The sequence below is a fragment of the Ziziphus jujuba genome, chromosome 2 (genome assembly GCF_031755915.1).
Source record: "Ziziphus jujuba cultivar Dongzao chromosome 2, ASM3175591v1".
In the NCBI taxonomy this organism is placed as follows: Eukaryota; Viridiplantae; Streptophyta; class Magnoliopsida; order Rosales; family Rhamnaceae; genus Ziziphus; species Ziziphus jujuba.
In genome coordinates, this window is record NC_083380.1 from 12,858,620 (window position 1) to 12,874,483 (window position 15,864).

Below are 15,864 nucleotides of genomic sequence, written 5' to 3' on the forward strand. Positions count from 1 at the left end.
AGAGAAAAGAAAGGAAGACAGAGAGAGAACTAGACAGAGATGTCGAAGCAGAGGAGAAGAGAAAGGGCGGAAGGAGAGGAGAAGCAAAAAGTAAGGCACGTGAGATAGCTTTGGGAGGAAAAGAGGGTATAATCTGAACCATCAGTTTTTATCCAAGGGCTGCGGCATTTTGGCACGTTTTTGGTCCGTAAATTAAGCATAAGGACTGACCGCATGTTAGACTCTCTCTCTCTCTCTCTATATATATATATATATATATTTCCAATCGGCTCAAATCAAAATTTTAATGTTAAAAAAGATATCAGAATTTTTTTCAGTTCTGAATTCAATTTTTAGTTTTAAATTTTAATTTTTTAAATAATATAAAAATTAATAAAAAAATATATGATGTTAAAATTATCATGTTATTGTACATTTGACTTTATAATATATAGTTTTGATAATCAACATATTCTAACTGAATAATTATTGTATATATATATATATAATGGTGTCAAATGCAAATTCTATATTATTAAATGGATAAATCTAGTGGTTAAAATTTTTTATTAAAATTTTGATATTTATGATTTGATATATTTTAAATATTTATTTTTCTATGTATATATAGTAATATCAATTTAACATTATTAAGAAACTACTACATAATTGATTATCAAAATGTTGGTAAAAAAATTTAATGCATGTAGCATTACTCTTATTAAACCAACTTATCTTGATGTTAAAAAGTTGAAAATATTCTCAATATATATATATATATATATATATATATATAAATGTATATTTACATTTTTTATTATTTTTCCACATATATATTCATGTATGTGCAATGTAGGAACAAATATGCATTTATGTTCCGGACCGATAACATAAATTCAACCTTTAAATGTTGAGTTTTTTTTTTCTTTTCTTTTTTTTTAATCAATATTAAACTCTTTATAATCGGGGAGCATGGAATTTGATAATATGATTTAAACTTTTGATTTAAAGGCGTGTTCTAGATGGTTTTACTTGTGTGCCAAGTCTATAAATACTCTTCTTTTTTTTTTTAAAGTTTATATATTACAAAACTTAAACTATTTTACATAAAAATATATCATAAAATAAATAGAATTCTATATTTAACATTTGGTTGTATTAAATAAACAACTAAACTAAATCAATATATCAATTTATTATAATTAAAAAAAAAACTCTCCATTTATTACTATTAAATTCTAACTAAATCACTAAATTTAGTAAATAATATCATCTTAGATTTCAATTTTTCAATTAAAATATCAGATCACAATTCAAAATTACTATCTTAATATGAAACTAATTTTAATTATAAAAATGGACAAAATTTCATTGCTTCTCTTTTTTTTTATTTTTTATTTTTTAGTTTACAAAGTAATTTGTGTTCAACATTTTCTCTCTCTCTCTATTTCCCTCTTCCCTTCTTCCATACTTTTGTTCTTAATTAAAGACTAATATATAATTAAATAATATATATATCAAAGTTCAAAATTTAATATCGATAAAAAAAATCAAGAGTTCAAAATATAAAAATATCCACGGAAATATTAAAAATTATTGAAATATCAATAAAATTTATAAAAAAATGATAAAAATTTATTTTAAAAAATAAATTTTTTTATTGAAACTTTAGCATTAGTTTATTTAATTAATAAATCATTAAATTGACTATTAAATAGTTCTTTTAATAAATCGATTTATAATTAGCATTGATAATTAAAAATATAATATTATTAATAAAAAATGTAAAAGATACATATTTAATAATATTATTTATTAATTAAGATATACAAAACACTTATTACAATTACGTTATATTTTATAAATGTTATTTCAATACTATAAAAATACTCCTAGGTGGTTGAGAATTATTTATATTTTTTTATTTTCATTTTAAAATATAAAATATAAGAAGTAATTATTAAAAAAAAAATATCTTTTTGATAATTTTATATATAATTGTTAATATATTATTAATACCGAAATTTTGAATCTTAATTTGCAAAAAATAAATTTGTTAGATATTTTTTAATTTTGTCTACATTTTAATTTTATTTATTTTATAATATTTAAATAAAATATTAAATTTATTATTGTAAAAAAAATAATAATAGGTAGGTAAACTTTTAACTTATAATACTAATTTTTTCAAAGAATATGATAGATAAACTTTTCTAATGTAATATTGAACATTTTTTATTAAATGTGAATTTTTTCTATATTTTTATTTACCTAATTATTGGAATACAATCAAATGGTAAATATATATATATATATATATATATATATATATATATATATAATTTGCCAAAAAAAAATTTACTAAACGTCAATAATATTTATAAAATTTTTGATAAATAATTCAACAAAAAATCATAAATATTTTTAGAATTTCTATGAAAATTTATAAAAATTTAATGGAAATTTATAATATTTATAAAAATATTAAATTTATTATTGTAAAAATATAGTAATAGATAGGAAAATTTGTAATTTATAATACTAATTTTCTCTAAGTATATGATATATAGACTTGTCTAATATAATTTTAGATATTGTTTGTTAAATGCAAAACTTTTTATTTTTATTAGCCTAATTATTGGAAGATGATTAAAAAGTAAAAAACTATCAATAATATTAATTTGGTACAAAAATTTACTAAATATCAATAATATTTATAAAAATTTTGATAAATAATTTAATAAAAAATTATAGATTTTTTTAAAATTTCTATGAAAATTTATAGAAATTTTATGGAAATTTTTTAAATTTCAAAAAATTATGAATTTTTTAATTAAATTATTAAAGATTTAATATAGATATTATGATAGAAATTCTCATGAAAATTATAGAAAAATATTGAAAATTTTGATAGATATTATAAAAATTATTCTGGTTTCTATCTAAAATTTTTTTTGATGTATTTAATAAATAAAAAATCACAAAAGATTTTAATATTTTAAATTTTAAACTATAATATATATATATATATATATATATATATAGGGATATGCTACAGTGCGAACGGTCTGCATGCAGAGAGATCTGGACAATGGTTTTTTAAAAAATTATCGTCAATATTCATCTCTGAATATGAGTTTGATGATAATTTTTTTCAAAAATCATCGTCAATATCTATGATCTGCATACATACCATCTGTATCATAAACATGTTATATAAATATATATATATATATATATATATATATATATATATATATAAAGTCTTTCTATAGTCATGTCGAACCTGACCAATATGATACGGTCTAAAAACATGAAAAAATGTCCAGCCATTGGATTTCAAGGAGTCATATGAACGGTCAGATTACTCTTTGTCACATGTGAGAAAAAATTGCTTGACAAATAACATATCTTTAACATTTTTACTATTCATTTCCTTCTTGCTCGCACCATTGTTTCATCCAGACTTCACCGTTTCAAAATTTCCAAATTCACCATTGCTCACTCTCACCAACTTTCTAGCTCGGTGTGAGGACCAGCTTGACCATTTCAAAAATTCCAAATCCAGCTCAATCGATCATCGTTAAAAAGTAAAAAAACTCATAGCCGCGAGTGCCAGGCCGCCATCGTGAGTACCATACTTGGGGGTTTCCACCAACAATGTGTATTAATTAACTTGTTGCCTTTTTCATTTTTTTTTTAAAAAGAAACATGGACTGAGGAAAAGAGGAAGGTCCAATTGTGGGAAGCAAATGTCACAGCCTTTCTTATACATGTTTTTGTCATGCATTTTTTAATTTTTATTGCTTTCATCTGTTCCTTGTGAGCTTCATTTATTTAAATTTTTATTTTTTCAATACATGACCGAGTATTATGAGTTTGACAATAGAAATTAATTAAGTATGACAATAGGGATTAAGTAAATGAGAAATTAGAATCAATATACCTTACAACATTAAAAAAAAAAAATTTAAAGTCAACGCTTTTAACATGTAAAAATGTCAACTTTAAAAAAATTTTAAAAGTTTTTACTTTTTTCGTTTGCTTACGAAGAAAAAGGCCAAAAAAAAAAAATTTGATTGGCAAAAGCAAGCTTTTATGCATAAAAACATTGGTTTTGGTATTTTTAATATTAAAAAAAAATTATTTTGATCTATTATTTTAAGTTGCTAAATAAATATGTTTGAATGAGTATCAAATAAAAATATATATATATTTAACTTTATAAATGAAAAATTTTAAAATATATATTTTGCTGAAAAGAAAAATAAAAAAAATTAATAAGGAAAAGTCGACGTCTTTAAATATAAAAACAAAACATCACCTTGCTTTTAATATTAAAAAAAAATTAAAATGTATGGAAAACCATATGATTTTTACATGTGGAAATATCATGTCCACATTACAAAAAAAAAAAAAAATTAAATAAAAAAAATATTATGAAAAAAGTTGGACCAAAGGCCTGATCCTAAAATTGCTTTTGTTGATTGTTAGTACTATGTAAAGCCAGATGGTTTACACGTGAAACAATCTTTATGTAAGATTTGACTATGACGTTGAACTTATACGAAACTGAGTGATCCATGTCTTTCTGCACTTCATACACATTAAAATGATTTTTTTTTTTTTTTAAATATTGAAAGCATCAAACTGACGTTTTTATGTTTAAAAGCATCGATTTTTCAATTGGTAATTTTTTATTTTTTTTAAGTAAAATTAAAAAATAAATTTTTTTAAAATTTTAATATATTTTAAAAATTTTTATTTGTAAAGTTAAATATATTATTTTTTTAATTTGGTATTCATTCAAATATATTAATTTAGTAATTTAAAATAATATATTAAAATAATTTTTTTTTTAATATTGAAAGCACTAAAGTTAATGTTTTTATGTTAAAAAACGTAGGCTTTTTCCTGTCAATTATTTTTATTAGCCTTTTATCTTCGTAAGCAAAATAAAAAAATAAAAATTTTTAAAATTTTGGTGTATTTTAAAATTTTTTATTTATAAAGTTAAATATATTGATTTTTTTATTGGATACTCATTCAAATTTACTTAGCAACTTAAACTAGTACATTAAAATGATTTTTTTTTTTAATAGTGAAAGCACCAAAATCGATGCTTTTATGCTTAAAAAGCATTAGCTTTCGCCCATCCTTTTTTTTTTTTTTTTGGCTTTTTTCTTTGTAAGCAAAACAAAGAAAATAAAAACTTTTAAAATTTTGTTAAAGTCCAAGCTTTTACATATTGAAAATGTCGGCTTTATGATATCTATTAAACTATTTTTTAATATTGCAAGGTATATTGATTTCAATTTCTCATTTACTTAATTCCTATTGTCACAGTTACTTAATTTCTATTGTCAAACTCACAATACTCAATTATATATTACAAAAATAAAAATTTAAATAAATGAAACTCTCAAGGAGGAGGGGATGGAAGTAATAAAAATTAAAATATGCATGACAAAAACATGTATAAAAAAGGATGAAACCTTTGCTTCCAGCAGTTAGAGCTTCCTCTTCTCCCCTGTCCATGTTTTTTTTTGGTTAAAAAAATCTTAAAAAAAATAAGTTAATTAATACACATTGTCGATAGAAACCCCTAAGTATGGTATTCACAATGACAACCTAGCACTTTCGGCGATGACTCTTTCTACTTTTGAAAGGTGATTGGTTGGGCTGGATTTGAGATTTTTAAAATGGTCAAGTTGGTCCTCACGTTGAGTTAAAATGTTGGTGAAAATGGAAGACAGCGGATTTGAAAATTTTGAAATGATAAAGACTAGATGAAATAGTGGTGCAAGCGAAAAGGAAATGAATAGTAAAAATATTAAAAGAATGTTGTTTGTCAAGTAATTTTTTTTACATGCATGATAAAAAAATAATCTGAACTATTAATATGATTTTTTGAAATCCAATAACTAGATATTTTTCTATCTTTTTGAGCTATAAATCCGACCTAATCGTAGACATAGTATATGTACGTATGTATGTATGTATGCTTATGTGTGCATTTTTGGACGTGGGTGGGCCCAAGCCATGGATAAGTCTTATACGTGGCAATCTTATCCAGTACAGGAAGCTAACATTATTTTAGATGTGACAGCAACCTAATCTAAGAGTAGGCCATAATTACTAAATACACCGACCTAACAATAACTAAATACAGCAACCTAACCTAACACTATTTTTGTTTCTGCTGGAAAGCTACCTATCTACTTGTCTATTTGGAAGGAGACTAGTGCCGCTATACGAAAAACAAAGTCCCGCTATACATAGCAATCTAATATAAGTACGGTAATCTAATCGATTAGTAGCTCATATTTATTATGGCAAATAAAATTTCATTTACATCCATATTTTTATCTCAATTACAGTTAAATTTATATTTTTATCTTAATTACAATTAAATTAATATATATGTAAAATTATATTTAAAATTCATTAATCTCTTTTTTAAAGTAATTTTTATAATTAAAATCTAAATATAATCACGATAAACTGAAGAGTCAAAATAAAAATCATCCTAATTAATAAATTAAATATTTATATGCTTTTTAGAAAGAGACAAGTAATATATATATATATATATATATATATATATATTTATATATAAAGTTTTAATAGAGTGAACTATTTAGTTTACTTTATAATAAATATTGATTTGCTACAAAATTAAATTGGAGTAAATAACAAAATACATAAATTTTTATAAAAATAATCAGTATTGTTTAAATACTTAGTGAAAATTAATTGGTTTTCAGTAAAAGATTTACTTTTTATTTAATAGATTTTTAGTATTAAAAAAATAAAAAAATTATTTTAAATTAATATTATCATATATAATTTGTTGATTCTACTCATAGATAGCTAATAATAAAAGTGATCCAGATAGTCTAACAAATTACTTTGGGGATTATTTTGCAAAGAAAAAAAAAGAAGAAGTAATTTATAAAACATGATATAGTTTAGGGATTAGAGTATCTATAACAATGCTCTTTGTTTTGAAGAATATATTTTCTATTTTAAAAAGCATCTTAAAAATATTTGAAAATAAACAGTGAATTTATAAAACCACTCCATCCATCAACACTCTTTAAATTTGTTTTTATTTTATTTGAAAAAAAGTTAAATAATAATGTTGCGTAGGAAATGTATGAATATTTGCATTTTTTATTATTTTAACTAGCGGTGCAAAGAAAAATATAATATAATAAATAAAAGCATTATAAATTTAACTTTAGAAAGTGTAGTTTGATTCTCTGACGAGTCAAATTCATTTTTTATTTTAATTTATAAATATAAAGAGTTTGTTCGAAATTAGAATTGACTCTCTATTTTAAAAAAATAAAATAAAACTAATAAAGACTCCATTTCCAATGCTTTTATAAGTAATAACAACCCATAAATTAAACAAATTTTATTTCAACCTTTATAGGATGACTTCAGACCTAATCCTTCCTATACACAATTTATGACATTAATTGCTGCCTTCCCACCCATAACTTAAGGCATGGCTACTATTTCTGTATAAAAATAAAATAAAATAAAATTACATGGCTAATTTAATTAGTTCTGCCCTATGAACTATAATAAGTAATATATACTTTGTACAATAAAAAGATAAAATATTTTTTCATTGCTTTCTGCATCTTTTATTCTATGGCTTTACCAAGGATGCAGCCAGGATTTCTATAAGTATTTTCAAATATAACTTGACGGTATGGAAAAAATTCTATTAAATAAAAATAAATGCACCTAATAGAAAGAGATACAGTGAGTTTTACTTCTCAATTGTAAAAAGAAAACAAAATATGAAAAGAAAAAATACAATGTACATACAATAAATAATTACGTACTTAAATAGGAATACGATTCTTCAAAAATTATTATATACTGCAAAACATAATTATTTCAGTATCAATGAAATAAAGTAGAATTCTATATATTTAATATTTAGTTGTATATAATAAACAACTAAATTAAATCAATCTCTCAATTTATTATAATAATAAATGATAACTAAATCAACAAAATTAGCCAATAATATGGTCTTAAACTTCAATTTTTCCAATTAAAATAGTATATCACAACGTATATTGGTGATTTCTCATTTGATTCCCTAAAACGCGAAATTTTCTAGGCTAATTGTTATCCTTAAAGATTTTTGGGAAAGTGCTCCGTAACATCTCTCTCAAAAGAAGGAAAGATAAACTCCTATCCAGCAGAACAACTAGAATAGAAAGATAAAATACTTTCCTTAGCTAGCCTAGGGTGCTATAAACCACAATTCAAATTTATCATTTTAATATGAAACTAATTTTAGTTATAAAAGGCATAAAATTTCATCACTAAGTTTATAATTTTTCAATTATAGGTATGAATAGATAGCTTATTAACTAAGCCAATATTACTTGACCATCATTATTTATTTTTTAATTATTTTTCCTTGAAAAGAGCGCTATCAAACTATTTTTTTTAAAAAAATAAAAAACAAAATGAAAATTACCAAGATACAAAGTAATTTATATTTATTTTTTAATTTTCAACATTCTTCTTTTTTCTCTTTCTTTCTACCCTTTTTTAAAAAAAATAAAAATTAAATACTAATATATGTATATAAACAAACTAAATATCAACCTACTTTACATAAATACTACTACTAAGGATGATAGTTTAACAAAAGAAAACCGACTCATTTTTATATCTCTAGATTTAAAAATTGAAATATAAATCTTGACAAACTTTAGTATTGGCTTGAATAATCCCATATATTGCTAATCCATGTGGCATAGAGCTTCAACCTAATGCCAAAAACACTAGCATGAGACATGTTTTTTGTTTTAGCCAAAATATATATATATATATATATATATACACACACACACATATACTTTACATTGATACTCCCCATGTACTAAACAAATTAAATATCTACCTACTTCTTGTCACCAACTAATCTCTTGGCTTTCTCTTCGTACATGTGTATATAAATATTCCCAAACTTACCACATCTTCAGCATCCCTCAAACAATCTTCAAAGAGAGCTAATATACCAGAGAAAGAGAGAAAGTATTCATGGCATCCAAGAAGGCTGCTGTCATGATGGTGGCAGTGCTAGCTCTTCTGCTAGCTTTGTCTGCAACAGTTTCTGCTAGACCTGATGTTCATGTCTTGGATCTTTTTGACCTACTAAGTGCCAAAATCATGTTTCACAGAACTTTGGTACATACTAATACTCTTTTCTGTTTCACAAGTTTTACTTATTCGTTTCAGCAAAATGTTTTAAATCTCTTACATTGAATTGTACTAAATCTAAATTTTTTTAAATCGAATACTGAAATATTTAACTAGATTCATTATTAATTTTCATGTTGCGGATACAATTTTGAAGTAACCAACATCTTTTTTTTTGGTTATCCATGTTGTAGTGAGAGTGGTGCATGGGAAGAATAAAGGAAATAACATAGCATGCTGTGATGCTTGCTATTGCACTAAAAGCTATCCTCCACAATGCAGATGCGCAGACATCTTCTCCGATACATCTCGATGCAACGGCTGTGACGTTTGCATCTGCGCGCTGAGCTATCCCCCACAATGCAGGTGTGTCGATGTTACAGACTCTTGCAGCCCACCATGCCCCGATGATGCAGCTTTCGTTCTGAAGAATAAAGTTGCTACCAACTAAATCGCCACTATGTTAAGCACCATATGGGCTTGGCCAATTGCCTCAATGAGTACTGACGTTGAGGCTTTTAAATAAAATGTTAACCAAGTCTTTTCTAAATAAAAATGTTTGTGTTGGAAATAAAATTGGCTTTGATTTCGTACATTTTTCTGGGCAATTATGATTGGGATCAATGCACCATTCGTTCCTTGTTGGGATTAACGGAAATGGATAAAGCTTGCCGGTCTGGTTACAATTTGATCCTCGTACTATACTAGATAGCATCTCATATAGATATAAAAAAATATATATATATTATTTATCATCAAGTATCAATAAAACTTATAAAGATATTTATGATCATCTTATATGACAAATAACATGATATTATTTTTTTGATTTGTATTAAAATATATATTAATATTTCAAATAATAAAATAATATCATATCATTTTGTCAAATGAGACATTGATAAATAAATTGATCATTCTAACGTTATTTTTATAGCAATATTGAAATGATAAATTTATACTTGTCCTATATAATAGACAAACAAATAAAACTTAATTGTTACTTTTTACTTTTGTGATAGAAAGATGGATATTTGAAAAAAAAAGAAAAAAAAATACAAAAGAAATCACATTTTTGTATACTCTATTGACAACTACTAATAAAATCTTAATGATTATAATAAGGATAATGGCATGTAGAGTCTCTAAATTGTGCTGCATTTTGCACTTTAGTTCCTTAACTTCTCTTTTGGCACTGAGGTTCCGAACTTCCTATTTATTGCATTCTTCAGTCTCTAACCAATTTTCCATCCAAAATTCCTTCATCAGGAGAGACCAAAGTGTAATTTTATGTAGTTTAGGGACTATGCATGCAGTATACACTAAAAGATAACCTAAATAATACTTTACAAAATCGGTTTTAAAAAAAATATATATATACCTATATTTTTTGTTTTGAACACATGGTACAAAATTTGTCATTATTCTAATAAATCCCCAATGCCCTGGCAAAGAAGCAACAAAATGAAATGAACATAAGAGCAGCCATCTAAGAAAATAGTATAAAAGGGGGACAACTGTCAATAAACGAGAGGATGAGTGTTCCATGGGTAATAAGCTTTAACCCGGTGTTAAAATTGTCCATTCCCAAATTATCAAAAATATATCTATATATATAAAAGAAAATAAATATTATTATTAATTGAAAAAAAAATCATACACAAATTCCCTTTTATATTGGATAAATAGGATGTTGAGGACCACTACTCATTTGAATTGGCAAACCAAAAATTAAATATGACAAGACAAAGATGGAGAATAAATGATGGGAATTTTCAATAAGAAAAAAAAAAAAAATTGGTAATCAAAATATTGGTGCAGTCCTAATCATTGGGCCGTGAAAGGGTTTCGAATTTTATTTGATTTCATTTTAAGAAGAAATCAAAAAATTATTTCGAAATAGTTAGATATATGTTTTCCAAGACATATATGTCCACATCTTAGGGAAGAAAATATTAATTTGTTTTTTAAGATAAGAGGACAAGGGCATGCTCGAAAGAGAATAAGATTATATTCTTCAAGCATCTCCGATTCATTCTTGATCATACACGTAATTCAATATTCAAACTAATGTGTGTTTGTGAATACTTCACGACTCTATTCTAAACAACACTACTAAGATTATTATAAATACTTCTTTTTCCTTTCCTTTTTTATTTATTTATTGTTTTTTATATATATTAATCATCCAAATAATATTTATTAACAAATATTTTCTTTTCTTCATTAAACTCATCCCAACATAATATTAAATAATTTTAAAAAAAATTCAAATTTTAAAATTCTTTATCTTCTTCTTCATTTTTAATTTTTATGGAAAATCTAAGAATCATTTAATAGTGTTTTTCTAACTTACAATTAAACACTTATTAATTTTTTAATAATTTTTTTTAAAAAAAATATATTATAAACTCTATTTTCACCAATTCTGTCAAATGTGAATACTATGTAAATTGTCATTTTAATTAATAATATAAAATTTAAATTTTAAGATAATCATTTTTATCATTTTCGTTATTAATAGGTTTTAAATATAAAATAAAAAATATCAAAATACAAGTAAAGAATTCATTTTCCATCAAAGGTGAAGAAAGCGAAAGTAAAGGAACACGAAAAGCTCCCCAATGCATGTTCGTGTAAATCATTTATCATGTATTTACTTAATTATTGAAAAATTCTCAAAAAATAAAATAAAATTATAAGATTAAATGAGTAAATGAAATACTTGCTTTATGAAAAAAACGATAATTTGTAATTTATAAAAAAGTAAAAAACTATATATTTCACATAGTTATATTCTTGTCTATCAAAAAAAAAATAAAATAAAGAGATAAATTTTTAAATGTTTTTGTGAATATGCAAACACAAAAAATAAATGTTCTATGGCTCAAAAAAAATTAAGAAAAACTATATAAAAATAGCCTAATAATAATATATAGTCACTTATAGAAACAGACACTGTATTAAATTGCCATGTATTGTGAGAGAAATTTATACAGGATCATCATACGGATTTAGTTGTTCAATAAAAATGTGGCACCGCAATAAATCACCACCTATACCCATCTTTCAATTCCCTCTTTTTTTTTTTTTTTTTTGGTTGCTGAACTATACCCATCTTTCAATTCAAAAATGCATTTTACTATCGGTCGTATTCAGCGTGACTTTTTTCTATTTTAACTTTAATTTATTTTTTATGTAAAAAAAAAAAAAATATGACTTTCTTTTTGTCTTCATCTCTCCCACGTATGCCTTTTATTGCATGCCTCTTATAAACAAAACCTATGCATTATTGCATTGTATTTAGCAATTATCTTCACGATTGAAAACTTGGACAAAATTCCTTAAACAGGCTATTCAATCATAGTTTCAAATTAACTTAAATTATGCGTTCAGATTTCCTGAAAATCGGATTCCCTTCAAAATTGTTGCCAGTTATCTTAGAAGAAACATAGTGAATATAAAAATTTCGTTTTTGTTCCCAAATGTATAACTAAATCACACTCTTTCTTCTATTGCACAGTACTTTAATTGATTTTGATTTTTATACATAATTTTATAGATTCCAGTAATGTATAAAGCTACAATTTCAGATTTTTCAATGGTTTGCAAATTAATTGTAATATTGATTTTGAAACTCAAGTGCATATTGATCATAACTTTTCTTAGTCAATCAAACTACTAAAATAAATGATTTACATCAACTATAAAACAGTTACAAATCACAAATATCCGTTTAATTACACAGTTTATATGAAAACTTCTTTTTTTTCTTTTTTTTTCATTCCTTCTTTTGGTAGCAGGGCGCCAAAGCTTCACAACAACAAAGCTAAACACACAATTATATCATTTAAAAAAAATGCTAGAGTAATATGAAATAGTAGCATTTTAATTAACTTTATACGGATTAAAATTAGTCAGACACAATTTTTATCTTTAATAGCATTTTTTATAATATATAATTGCACTATTGAAAAGAATAATAAAGAAAAGCCTGAATATATGCGTGATATCCTATCCTACCTCGTGTTTATCTTTGCCACTTGTAAGTTCTACGATCTAATTGGCTTTTCTTTATCTCTTTTAAGCTAGTTAGGAAACCACTCTTCAATATGTTGGTCTCTGTTATTACTATGTAAATTTAGTGCTGTGTAATTGAAGCTACTATGTATGACAACATTGCATGTGATGGAATCAAAAGCTTAGGTGATTGAGCAAACAATAAGGTTCTAGATCACAGTTTCCTCAAAGACCGGAAAACTAGCATCCGAAACCACTTGGCAACGGAAAGGTTTTGGTATCATTGAAGAAGGGCCACCAGAGTCCCTTCAAGCCCGTTGTTGATATTTATTTCAATTAGATCTAGACCATATACGTGCTCTTTCTCTCTAAAGAGAGCTTTGTCATTAAATGCTTAAAAAAAGGAAATCCCAATCAAATACTCATGGATTTAACATGCAAAATATATTTATTCAATTCCACAATGTTACAAATTTGTTCTTTTCGTTCAGTTAAAGTATTCGCTGCACATTTTCAATGTTTTGAGTTGTAAATGAAATATATAAGCAATACAAAATTAACTTTTAAGCTAGAGAAAACAATCAAAGACTAAAAAAGAACCAAAAAAAAAAAAAAACAAAAAAACAAAGGAGATAATTAATAATGAAGAAAATAAAAAAGCATTAGGAGAACATGTCAGGATCCATCCAAAATTCTTCACCAGAACCCTCAACAAGCCTTGATTCCAGGGAAATCCTACCGGATCTTCCAATGGAAAATCCGGCAGAACCTCCCCTAAGGGTTGAACTTACCACAATTTCCTGCACTGAAAACACACTTCTATATACATCCCCTTATTCCTCCCATATTGCTACAATTTAATTCCACAAATTTGCAGCATTCCAAATGAATAACAGGAAATCAGTGTATAATTAATAACTAAATGTTCAATACAGTATACAGAGCATTATAAAAATAAATGTGGAATTAATACAATGACAGATGAAGCAATACAAGATGAAGAGGAAAAAAAGGGAAGAAATGCTTCTTGGACTTTCGGCAATGAATTGAGACGTCGGGCTCATCCTGGACGATCAACGTCTCCCAACCTGGACCTAGGGGAACGAAATTTAAAAATATGAGATGCTAATCTGTAACACCCCGTCCCAAATCGGACCGGAATCCGTGCACGTTGACCGAGGTTGACCGTTGACCGAAGGGGGTCAAAAGTTGACTTTTTGACTCGGTGAGAATTTTGAGTTGACTAGGGTACCGTGGCGAAGTGCACGATGCCACGAGTTCGTAGACTGGTAGCACGTCGAAAACGGAGCTACGGTTTGAAAGTTATGGACGAAACAAGTTGCGGTCCAAACTGTCCAAGGGGTGCCGGAGTTGACTTTTTGTTTATGGGGAATTGAGCTTTGACTCATGCATGGTTGTGAAGTGCTCGTCGATACGAGTTCACAGACTAGCGGCACACTCAAAACGGACATCCGGTTAAAAAGTTATGGACGTTTGAAGTTTACCGGATACCGTATTATTTTAATGTTTTTGGGTTGATAAACAGTGAAATGCCACGTGTTAGCTTCTGATTGGTCCACGTGGCATGAACAGTGTCACACAGGGGTTTTATTTGTTAAAACACTCGGGGAAGAGAGAGAAAAGAGAGAGAGGAGAGAGAAAGAGAGAGAGGAGAGAGAGAGAGAGTCACCGGCCGCCGATCATTTTCACGTTTTCCGGCCTAGTTACTGTACACGCACCGGCCATCCAGGTTGCCCACCTCATTTCCGGCAAAACCTCCAAATTTCACGGCGAATGGCCGCCGGACGCGCCCGGATCGGAGCTCCGAAGTTCGGCGGCGAGTTTTTCCCCTCCACCGCCGGCCACCGCGAATCGACCCTGTTTCGGCCAAATCTACAGTACACGCACCGTACACCCATCATCCTCTCCTCAAGTCCGGCCAACCCACCAAAAATCACAGCCATCGGACCACTGACGCGCCGGGATCGGAGCGTTTTCCGGCGAGGGGTCGGAAATCTTCAAACGGTGATTTCTCCGCCGTCCGACCTCCGTTTTGCTCACCGCCGGTCCCGTTGGGTTGCTCTCCTCAAGATCTACAAGTCTGCAAAATTTCACGACCAACGGCCACCGCCGGAGACGGTTGCCGGTGACCGTGGCGGCTCGCCGGAAAATACTGTTCCGACGAGTACCCGAAATTCCGGCCAGCTCCAGTCCGCAGTGTTCGACCTCCTGAACCCGAATCCAGCATCCGTTTCCGCCAATTCATGACGGTTTAGGAGAATTGCGGAACCGAAATCCGAAAAGCTTCCCGGCGAAATTCAAACCCCGTCGGGTACGATCATCGGAAATTGAGACCGAATCTGTGATCAACATCACTCGAGCTTCGATTCGGAGCACCGGTGAGTCGTAGAATTGATCCCGTAGTGGATCATGGGTTAATTGCGTGCTCCAGGTGAGTGACCCATCTTCAAATTAATTTTGGGGAATTTAATTGATGAATATATTATGTGTGAATTAAATATTTGGAATTTAATTTCTATGTGCCAAATATTTATTGGATTTATTGTAGAATTATTTATGAATTTATTGGATTTAAGAAAATGCGAATTCTACAAATTTATGCCG

At 27.0% G+C, this 15,864-nt stretch overlaps 1 long non-coding RNA gene across 1 annotated transcript; it reads left to right on the top strand.

Moving 5' to 3' along the window:
• Positions 1-8,885: 8,885 nt before the first annotated feature.
• LOC107418523 (uncharacterized) lies at positions 8,886-9,814 on the top strand. The gene is made up of 2 exons (XR_007241106.1): positions 8,886-9,207; positions 9,414-9,814. It is a non-coding gene; the product is annotated as an uncharacterized LOC107418523 (long non-coding RNA).
• Positions 9,815-15,864: the final 6,050 nt, after the last annotated feature.